At 35.4% G+C, this 11,259-nt stretch overlaps 1 long non-coding RNA gene across 1 annotated transcript; it reads right to left on the reverse strand.

Moving 5' to 3' along the window:
* Positions 1–9,179: 9,179 nt before the first annotated feature.
* Positions 9,180–10,202, reverse strand: LOC146927165 (uncharacterized). Its single transcript, XR_015008182.1, has 2 exons — positions 9,666–10,202; positions 9,180–9,505 (listed from the first exon to the last, which is right to left on the reverse strand). It is a non-coding gene; the product is annotated as an uncharacterized LOC146927165 (long non-coding RNA).
* Positions 10,203–11,259: the final 1,057 nt, after the last annotated feature.

Below are 11,259 nucleotides of genomic sequence, written 5' to 3' on the forward strand. Positions count from 1 at the left end.
ATGAAGCATGCATCTTGGGCATTGAAGAAGCCCTTGATCTGAGAATTAAGCACCTTGATATCTATGGAGATTCTGCACTTGTTATTAATCAGATAAAGGGTGAATGGGAGACTCTTCATGAGAAGCTGATCCCTTACCGTGACTATGCAAGGCGTCTGTTGACATACTTTACCAAGGTTGAGCTGCACCACATCCCTCGGGATGAAAATCAAATGGCTGACGCTCTTGCTACTCTGTCTTCCATGTTTCGTGTCAATCACTGGAATGATGTTCCTGTGATCAAAGTACAGCGTCTTGATAGACCCGCTCATGTGTTTACTATTGAAAATATGCCAGATCAAGCTGATGAAGATGTGAATGATAAAAAGCCTTGGTATTACAACATCAAACAATTCTTGCAGAATCGTGAATATCCATCTGGTGCTTCCAACAGGGATAAAAAGACTTTGAGACGATGGGCTAGTAAATTCCTTCTGGACGGAGAAATCCTATACAAGAGGAACTATGACATGGTCTTGTTGAGATGTGTTGACAAACAAGAAGCTGAGAAGTTGATGCATGATGTGCATGATGGTACTTTTGGGACCCATGCTTCGGGTCACACCATGTCAAGAAAATTGTTAAGAGCCGGCTATTACTGGATAACTATGGAGCGGGATTGCCACAAACATGCCAAGAGATGCCACAAATGTCAAATTTATGCTGACAAGATTCATGTGCCTCCACATGCCCTCAATGTTATATCTTCCCCATGGCCTTTCTCTATGTGGGGCATTGACATGATCGGAAGAATTGAACCGAAGGCTTCCAATGGACATCGTTTCATTCTAGTGGCAATTGATTATTTCACCAAGTGGGTTGAAGCTGCCTCCTATGCCAATGTGACCAAGCAAGTGGTTGTCAAGTTTATCAAGAATAACATTATCTGTCGATATGGTGTTCCCAACAAGATCATCACTGACAATGGTTCCAATCTGAACAATAGTATGATGCAAGATTTATGTGAAGAATTCAAAATTGAACATCACAACTCTTCTCCTTATAGACCTCAGATGAATGGTGCAGTTGAGGCCGCTAACAAGAACATCAAGAAGATTGTTCAGAAGATGGTCACTACTTACAAAGACTGGCATGAGATGCTACCTTTTGCCTTGCATGGTTACCGTACTACAGTGCGCAGTTCAACCGGGGCAACTCCTTTCTCTCTTGTGTATGGCATGGAAGCAGTTCTCCCTCTGGAAGTGGAGATTCCATCTCTTCGAGTAATCACGGAAGCAAAGTTAACTGAGGCTGAATGGTGTCAAAGTCGGTATGATCAATTGAATCTGATTGAAGAGAAACGTATGGATGTTATGGCTCATGGACAGTTGTATCAAGTGCGGATGAAGAATGCTTTTGACAAGAAAGTCCGACCTCGAGAATTCAAGGAAGGCGAACTTGTATTGAAAAGAAGGATAAGTCAGCAACCCGACCCAAGGGGCAAGTGGACACCTAACTATGAAGGTCCTTATGTTGTCAAGAAGGCTTTCTCTGGTGGTGCTTTGATTCTTACACACATGGATGGTGTTGAACTCCCAAATCCTGTTAATGCCGATATAGTCAAGAAATACTTTGTCTAGAAAGAAAAGAACAGCGTGGTAGGTCGAAAACCCGAAAGGGCGGCCTAGGCAAAAATGCGCTTCCCGGTGGATCGAAAACCCAAAAGGGCGATCCAGGCAAAAGTTAGGGACAAAAAACAATGAATATGAAAAAGCTCGCTGAGATTGTACGCAACTCAGGCAAGAATGAGCGCCTCGATGAGCCGAAAACCCGAAAGGGCGGTTCATGCAAAAATGAGGTTGACAATAAAAGACAAGTAACTATATCTGGCAAATCACCATCACCCCTTGGGGCATCTGCAACTGTCAATGATCGTCTTCATCAGAGGCTTCTGTACTTGTGAATTCAAAATTTCTATGAAGTGTAGCGGTCATTGTGTTCAATGTATCACCAACCAATAAAATTACCATTTGCCAAGCTTTGTAAATCCGTGAAGTCATGCCTTTGGTGGACTTTCACTCCTCTACATCAATTTGAGCCTTTCTGTTGTTTGAAACTCTATTTTTCTTTCTACTTTCAATGCTATATACAAAACATTTTCTTTCTATTTGAGAATGTCAATGTTTGAAACAAACATCTTTTGAAAACTAAAAAATCTTTTTCTGTCTATTTTGAAAGCAAACCTGAGCAATAGGGTACATTTCAATGAAACATGCATGAATAAATGAATGTCAATGTCTCTTTCAATACATGTTACAAGCAGGTTACTCCCCAGGATGATCTGTGGTCAATGGCAAGAATGAAAAAACAGAATGAAAATGAAAAAATGAAAAAATACAAATGAAAAGCTCGCTAAGCCGAAAACCAGAAAGGGCGGCTTAGGCAAAAATGAGCACCCCGCTGATTGACAACCTATGAAGGCAATTCAGGCAAAAATGGGGCAATGGAAAGAATCTTATTCCCCGGTGAATCGAAAACCCGAAAGGGCGGTTCAGGCAAAAATAGGGATGAAAAAATGAAAGAATGAAATGTTAAAAAGCATTGACCACAGATGCGAACATCCAATGTTTACCCAGCACTGACATGCCTAGCAACGGCGACCTGTATCCAAGGATCTTCCAAAGGTTCCCTCCTCTACAAGTTTATTGCCCTCAGCCATGGTTTCGATACGTCTCTCAACGACGGTCTCTCCAAAAGAGGTTTTCCCCTGTGAATATGTTGCAGCACGAGCCACTACGTGCCCAATCTTCCAATGTTTTGTCTATCTCTGCGAAGCTTCTCTGCCAAAATACAAACCAATCATGCATTTCAAGCATTCATACATGCATAATCATGCATTTCATGTGTTGCATATCCTGTCAAATTCAATCCAATCTCCAATTTCAATCCAATTTCAATTTCAATTTCCAATCAATTTCAACTGTCAAGCTCAATTTCAATTTCAATTTCAATTCCAACTGTCAAATTCAAATTCAACTGTCAAATTCGATGCAATCTCCAATCTCAATTTCAATTCAATGTCAAATTCGAAGCAATCTCAATTTCAATGTCAACGTCAATGTCAATTCCAATTTTCAATTCCAATCCAATCTCAATGTCAAATGCAACTCTCCAATCCAATGTCAATGTCTATGTCTCAATTCAATTCCAATTCCCAATGTCTCTTTCAATTTCAACTCTCAATCCAATGTCTATGCCTATGTCTCTGCTCAATCTCAATTCTCAATCTCTCTTTCAATGTCAATTTTCGATTCAAATCAATGTCAATCCACTCTCGATTTGCTTTTGGGCCAACAAAAATGGTCATGTCTACTTTCAAATCAAGTCAATGACAATTTACCCTCAATAGGTATCTTGTCAAAACAGACTTCCAACATATCTTGTTACTGGTCAAGTGCCAGGTTCGATCCAAAAAGAACCACTTGTACTTACTTATATACCTATACCTCCGGACAAACGACAAGTTCGATCTGAAGAACAGTTTGTACCCAACTTATGCTTTGTTATCGGTCAAACGGCAAGTTCGATCTAAAAGAACAGTTTGCGCCTTCCCACATGACGTGGTGATAATCCAACAAGCAAGTTCGATCCAAAGAACAGTTTGTATCTACCCTTTTGTCTATGTCTCCAGCCAAACGGCCAGTTCAACCCAAAGAACAGTTTGTGTCTGCCTATCTGTTTGTATCTTCAATCAAGTGTCAAGTTCGATCCAAAGAACAGCCTGTATCTGCCTATATGTCTATGTTTCCGGTCAAGTGCCAAGTTCGATCCCAAGAACAGCTTGCACCTATCTCTTGTTTGTATCTCTCGGTCAAGTGGCAAGTTCGATCCAAAGAACAACTTGTACCTTATTTTCTATCCCCTGGTTTGTCCACCCTGTCAATGTCCATCTAAATCCCCAGTGACATGACATGTTCCATGGACTCCAGTTGTTTGTCTTGCATTCATAATCAAAGTATTGCATGACATTCATATTTTTGAAAATCTGAAAGCGTATTTTTTATGTCCAAAAGCAGTGCAAATGTTAATATTTAAGTATCTTCGTCCCGTCAAATCAAAGACGTCGTCTCTTGACTCTCCGGACAAAGAAACTTAAATAGGGGCAGCTGTTATACCCTAATTTTGGACCTAAAAATACTTGTTCAATTCTTCTTCTCTTGCATTATAAGTCATTTGAACTGTCTCTGATCAATTGCATCTTTCTCTGCATTTTATTTCAATATTACTTGCAAAATTCACATAGAAGGGTATTTTAGTCATTTTCTGCATTCAACTCATTTTAATCCTTGAAAATTGTTTGAGTCTTTTAAATTGGTTTGTATAGGTCCTTGTTTCAATCTCATGTCAAAATTCATTTCAAAAAATATCAGTTGAGTCATTTTTTCAGTCAGTTTAGCCCCTAGGGGCATTTTAGTCATTTCCTATGATAAAATCTCTTCCAATCTTTAAAAATTTGTTTAAGTCCTTTCAAATAGTTTGAATAAGTCTTTATTTCAATTCTATGTCAAAATCCATTTCAAAAATTGCATTTGGAGTCATTTTGAGTCAGTTTTGCCCCTAGGGGCATTTTAGTCTTTTCATGTGTCAAAACCCTGTTTAAATTCTAAAAATTGTCTCTGTGTCTTTTAATTTTGTCTGTATAAGTTCTTGCTTTAATTTCCTATTAAAAATCCATTTTAAAATTACATCTGAGTCATTTTTAGTCGTTTTAGCCCCAGGGGCGTTTTGGTCATTTCACATAATATTTTTGATTCACTTTAATCTGCTTTGTTGCTTTTAATCGTCTCGTTTTACGTTAATTTTCAATTTACTTTTTCAATTCAATTTTAGTTTAATTTTCATTTTTGTCCTCGTACTTTTGTTATTTGCATTTTAATCCTTTTTTAAAGTTTGTTAGAGTCAAAGTCAAGGTTTGTTACAAGTCAAGTGCCACATGTCATTGTTCCATTGGTCCAAGCATTCCCACATCACCTATAAATAAGTCAAAGTCATGGTCAAGGTTCAACAATTAATCATTTTCACAAAAACTCCCAAAAATTCCAAAAAAAATCGATTTTTTCTAATCATTTTTCTCTCCCACTTTCTCTCTCCTCTAACTAACTTTCTCCACCTCCATCACCACCATAACAACTTTCCACCACCACTCTCCTCCACCCTAACCACCATAACTAATTCTCACCACCACCCAAATCACCCTAACCACCACTTCTAACCACCACATTCATCACAAAATCTCCAAAATTCATCAAAACCGATCCACTTTTCTTAGCCATTTTCGTTCCTTTTTTCACAACAATCACGTAATACTTGCAAATTCACCGACGAACACAACGCTAACGTTTTCGAATCTGTCAACACCAAAGCTTCAACTAAATCGGATCAAATTGTTCAACAAGGATTCAAACTTCATCATCCAAGGCTTAACCGAATCCGGTGAGGATTTGAGCGGAGAAGAAAGTCGAAGCAACAAGGTTGCTGCTCAGCAACAGCCAAAACGAGCAGCTCAAGGAAGAAGAACAGCAACAACCAATTCGGAATTGGAGTGGACGAAGGTGAAGCTTCGCGAAACGGAGGTATTTCGTCCTTTCTTTCTCACCATTTCATGTTGTAGTGTTCGTTTGTTCATGTCTTGTGCTCAAAATTTTCGATTAGCAATACATAGATCCAGGCTTTGATACTTAGTTTTTGGCAATTTTGTGTGAAGATTTGAATAGAGGATGATGAGAGCTTCGATTTGATATATTGTTTGTTGAAAACGGAGCAAATTTTTTTACTCCGGCGGCGGCGCCGCCACCCTATGGTGGCCGGCCACCGCGCCGGAGTAATGAGGCTTGCCGGAGAAGATGAATATTCATCTTCTTGTTCTTGAGTTTTCCAGAAATCTGTTAGAGAGAGGTGAGAGTAAAATAAGGGTAGAGAGAGAAGTAGTTTAAGTGAAAATGAAAAAAAATCAGCAAAAGCCCTTTTATACTCCCTCAGCCCATTCTGAAATTGCCATAAGCCCAACGTTTTTTTGCCTTCTTTTTCCAGTATGCTACGTGCACCCCCCCTTTCCCAGCATTTCTTGCTAAAAATTGCTAATTACACCCCTGTCTGTCCAAAATCTTTGATAAAATTCCTAAAAAAATTTCATGTATCCTTGATCATTTTCTTGACATTTTTTTGGTGTTTTTATGTGTTAAATCTTGATTAAAAAATATGTAGTATTTTCTTGTTAAAAGTTTGCCGTTTTTTGTTAAAAATTGTGAAATTTTATATGTGTTTGTGTCTAAAAATTCTCTAAAAATTCCAAAAATTTTCACACATATTTCTTGATAGTTTTGTGGTATTTTTGTGATAATTGTTGCATGTTAAAATTGATAAAAATATATGTGGAGTTTTCTTGTGATTTTATGTTACTTTTTGTTAATTTCTTGTGAAATTCTTGCATGTTCTTGATCCCAAAATCTTGCTATGGTATATTGACCCTTGATATGAGAATTTGCAATGTGTATGCCTCTGATTTGGTGCTATTCTTTACTGTTTTGGAGTTTGATTTGTTAATTTCTTGTTTTACAAGTCATGTAAATAATTGTTTGTGGAAATAAAGTGTAAAATATGCTTAAAATGTGTCATAATTCTTGGTGTAATATTGTCTTATAATTTTCATGTCATAGCTGAAATAAAACTCTTTGAAGATTGTCATGGCATGAAAATTATAGGCCTTATGATTGTGGGAATTTTATGACAAAGTTTAGGCATATTTTACCACTTTTGTGTGCTAGGATTTCTACTTTTTTTGTCAAGTTTCATTACTTTCCTATGCTATTTTACTTGCATCCATTTCAATCCTTATTATTCCTTGTGCCACTAACCATTTTGTTTCATGTTTCATGCATCTCCACAAGCTTACTTCATTCTTCCATTATAGTTTCATTTCTTGCACTTTAATTCCCATATCAATACTTAGAATGTAACATCTAGGAAATCTTGTACTTTACTTTTATGCCATTTTTAATTCTTGCAAGACCATAGAATGTATCTAGGCCAATGATGTAATAAGGACAATGGACTCTAATAATGTACACCGACACAAGCACCGACACATGCACACACTTCACTTTAGATATATAGTTAGAATATGCATGTTTAGATGTATGTTTAGGATTGTATGTTTAGATGAATGTTTAGGCTTATTACTTAGAAAAAGTCAATTTTCCAAAAAATATGAACCAACTTCACTCAAACCTTTTTTTCATAATAAACCTTGGGATCAAAATCCCATTGTATTTTCCTTTTCTTTTTCTTAATCAAATTTCAATGAACTTTAATCATACTTTGACTTTCTTTTGCAAATCACTAATCCAACCTCACAATTTCATAAATCTCATGCCCTTGAGGCCTCTCAATCTCCATTCTTCAAAATTCATTTTCAAACTTAAAATCAACCAACAAAAACAAAAACATTTTTGGAAGAGAACTACGGTGGATTTGATCCCTTAATCGGGTACGTAGGCAAGGAACAAAATTCCTTCAATTCAACTAAAATAAAAATCCAAAAACATTCTTCTCCCTCCAATTCTTCATTTAGCAAACTTTAGGTGTAAATAACATTTCAAAATAGCATTTAAAAATAAAGCGCGCGCGTAGAAAATTAAAGACGGTTCCTATAGGATACTATAGTCGTTATGGGTGCCTAACACCTTCCCGTAGCGAAAACAACTCCCGGACCTCGATTCTCAAGGGTTTTGCTTACTTTTTCCCTTCCCAAGAAAAAATAAGATATCACCGGTTTAAAAGGTTCAAACGTAATCAATGTTTGACACCCGAAAACCAAGATAAAACAAGAATCACTTATCTGAAGTTGTATTTGAGCTGAATTTCACAATTCGTGTCAAACTAGGTCACTAGTCTGACAGCGGTTCAAGTTTCCTTTGTATGGAAGAGTTGCATTATTGTATGTTTACTGCAAAAGGTAAGTATTTTCACAAATACTATCATCCATGTTATAGCAACTCAACATAGAAGCGATCGAACCTCTTAATGGTCCGATTTGTCAAAACACTGCTGCAGAATGAATACCTAGGAAAGGGTCTTGCTAGGAAGGATCTGATGCCAAAACGAATGAAAGTATGGAACTTGATAGTGGGAGAGACGAGGTGATATCTCTTTTTGAATTGACTCAATGGAGATTTACTGGAAAATTTTACCAAGTTCTTCATTGTGCCAATGTCCTATAATTAGGCATACTGGTGTATAAGTGTCATGAGTTAAAGCTTCAATATATTTCAACTTACAATTACATTAGATTGAAGCAACCAATTTTTCCTTTTATAGAATGAATGTTGGTTGAATGTTTTTATTGTTTTACATCAATGGGAAGGCATTGTATTAGATTCTTGGGTATAAAAAGATGCATTATGCAGTCTCAGTATGCCATACTTATTTAATAGAGAAGTCTATACAAGTTTATTACAAGAGCAATGCTATATTGTACGGATTTTCTCCATATGAATTTTCACGGATGCGCCCTTAATAGAAAATGCATCCCTTTTTTTGATTTCATACTCAAAAAATTCCATTCTTCTTTAGTTATACACTTATACTCCCACTTATACATTTATCCCTCTTTCAAATTAATGTGAGGGGATAAGCTTTACACATTTGGGAAAATACATTACTCCAAGGGGAAACATAGGACAAAAGGACCATAATAATTTTCAAAGCTACAAAAAAATATCAATCGGTGATAGGTATTCTCGAGCCCAAAGTCACCATAAACAATTTAGAAAAATGCCTTTTCTCCAAGACAAAAATTGCCAAAAGGCCACATCGCAAAAAAATATGTGCAGTGGTGAAAATAAAATGAAGTAGACGCGTAGGTGTGTGCTACAATAAATTTTAAATTGGCGACTGGATATCACCATTCGTAAAATTTCGTTTCCGTATCATTAAGCATTTCCCTTATTACAAACATCAAAATAAATCAACCGCCTAATGACTCGTAATGAATTATATCTTAAATTAGACATCAACGTACACAAAGAACAAGTAGTATAGTGCATCAAAAATGGAGGAAGAATGTAAGCGAATACCCTTTCAAATTTTCAATACACGATAAAAAAAAATGAAAGTCTTAAAGCAAAGAAATGCACATTAGGTTATAGATATCAAATTCTTAGTGAAGTTCAAAGAACATTACATAGACATCAAGTCTTACTTTTGATGTTCATAAGTCATTACATAGCCAAAAAACATAATTTAAACAAGTTCAAAAGCATAATTTAAACAAGCATCACTGCTTTGGAAATCCTGGAATTGGGATAAACTACATGTATTGGGGTTGAGTAGAGTAGAAACGGATGGCCCGTAACTTGGACATGGAACTCTAATAACTCTATGAGCAGTTGGATTTTGTAGAGCAGGACCCCTCACTGGTGTTTGTTTATGTTTGTCATTTGAAATCACTGGTCCTTGTACTAATTCCCTAGAATAAAATCAATCAAATCATACCTTAAATTATAACACTATCCATCAAACCAGTCCTTAAATTATCACAATAAGTATCAAATCGATCTTTATTTTGAGGGGTATAATTGGAAACACAGAAAAAATGACAACTAAAAAGTTAAAACTGCAATTTTTACCATTTCCATCAAATTGGTCCTTGTACACGTGGCTGCCTTGTTGACACGTGTACATGACAGCACAACATGCAAGAGGACATGTCATCATCACTAGCAGAGCTTATGGACGGAGGGACCATTTTGATGGACGTCTGCAAAATTCAAGGACTAAATAGATATTTTGCAAAATTTAGGGACGAATTTGGCTGATTTTCGAAAATTCAAGGACGAAGTTGGGGTATTACTCGATTTTTTTTCCTTTCATTTCTATCCTTTGTTGAAACATTTAATCACTTTTATAATATTATTATTTAAATTATCAATAAATTAGCTATATGTTATTAAAATAAGAAAAATATGAATAATAGAGTTGGTATGGAGGGTTCAAACCCCGACCACCACTAAAAAAAACATTATAAAAAAAAACCATTTTTGACTTTATATAAAAACATATTGTATTTTATGGTAACCTTTTTTCTTCCAATTTTACGATACTTTTATTTATATGTTATCAATTATTATTATTTGTTAATAAAAACTCTAAAATTGTTATGTCAACATTCATCTAACGATACTTTTTAGTTTTTTATAAAAAAAGGATAACGATGTTTACATTTTATAACATAAAGATTGAATAAAAAATAAAGGGTTAATTATGTTTCTAGTCCCTATAAAATAGCGACCTTGTAAGTTTAGTCCCTACTTAATTTTAATAGCATTTTTAGTCCCTAATTTTGTTTTTCTGCACTGAGTATTAGTCCCTACTCAATTCAAATTTGTTAAATTTATGCTTAAACTCTTAAATTTTTGAACAATTTTTTGCAGACATGTTTAGAACATTACTAAAAGTTCGTCCGCAAAAAATTATCTTAAAATTTGATTTCTACATCCAGATTTTATTACTTTTTATCTTTAACTTTTGTCGTTTTAAAAAATTCATATTTAATTCATTTCATGTCAGAAAATTCTAAATTTTAGTAAACGAACCTTTCATAGTGTTCTAATCTTGTCTCAAAAAAATCGTTCAAAAATTTAAGAGTTTAAGGATAATTAATCAAACTTTGTTTTAGCAGGGACTAAAATTATAAGTAAATTTTTTTTATAGGGACTAAAAATGCTATTAAAATTAAGTAGGGACTAAACTTACAAGATCGCTATTTTATAGGGACTAGAAACATAATTAACCCAAAAATAAAATAAAAAAATAAAGGACGTAAGTGTGATATGCCATTAAGTTAAACAACGAATTGTGTAATTTGCCAAAAGGACAAGGTAAGAAATAAAACTCAAAATGTGGAGAAAGGAAACGTAAGAAAACAAAGGAAAAAGAAAGACAGTGGACGTGAAGATCGTTGGATATTTGACTGTGGTGGTGCGCAGCTAATCAAGGAGGATTGGCAGTTTAAGTGGTAGAGTTTTTTTTTTTTTTTATTGATGTGGTGTTTGAGAGGAACAAGTGTTATTCAATTTGTTACTCTTCTTCTCTACCCTTCCTTGCCTCTCCTATTTTTATATATCAGTAGAAGTCTAGAGTTTATGCCACACTTTGTATGAAGAAAATGCCAACTAACTGTGTACTGAGAACCAAAAAATGTGTTTTTTTATGAAGTGTTTG

Source organism: Medicago sativa, chromosome 4 (genome assembly GCF_051527215.1).
Source record: "Medicago sativa cultivar Bolivia chromosome 4, Bolivia_mono, whole genome shotgun sequence".
Lineage (NCBI taxonomy): Eukaryota > Viridiplantae > Streptophyta > Magnoliopsida > Fabales > Fabaceae > Medicago > Medicago sativa.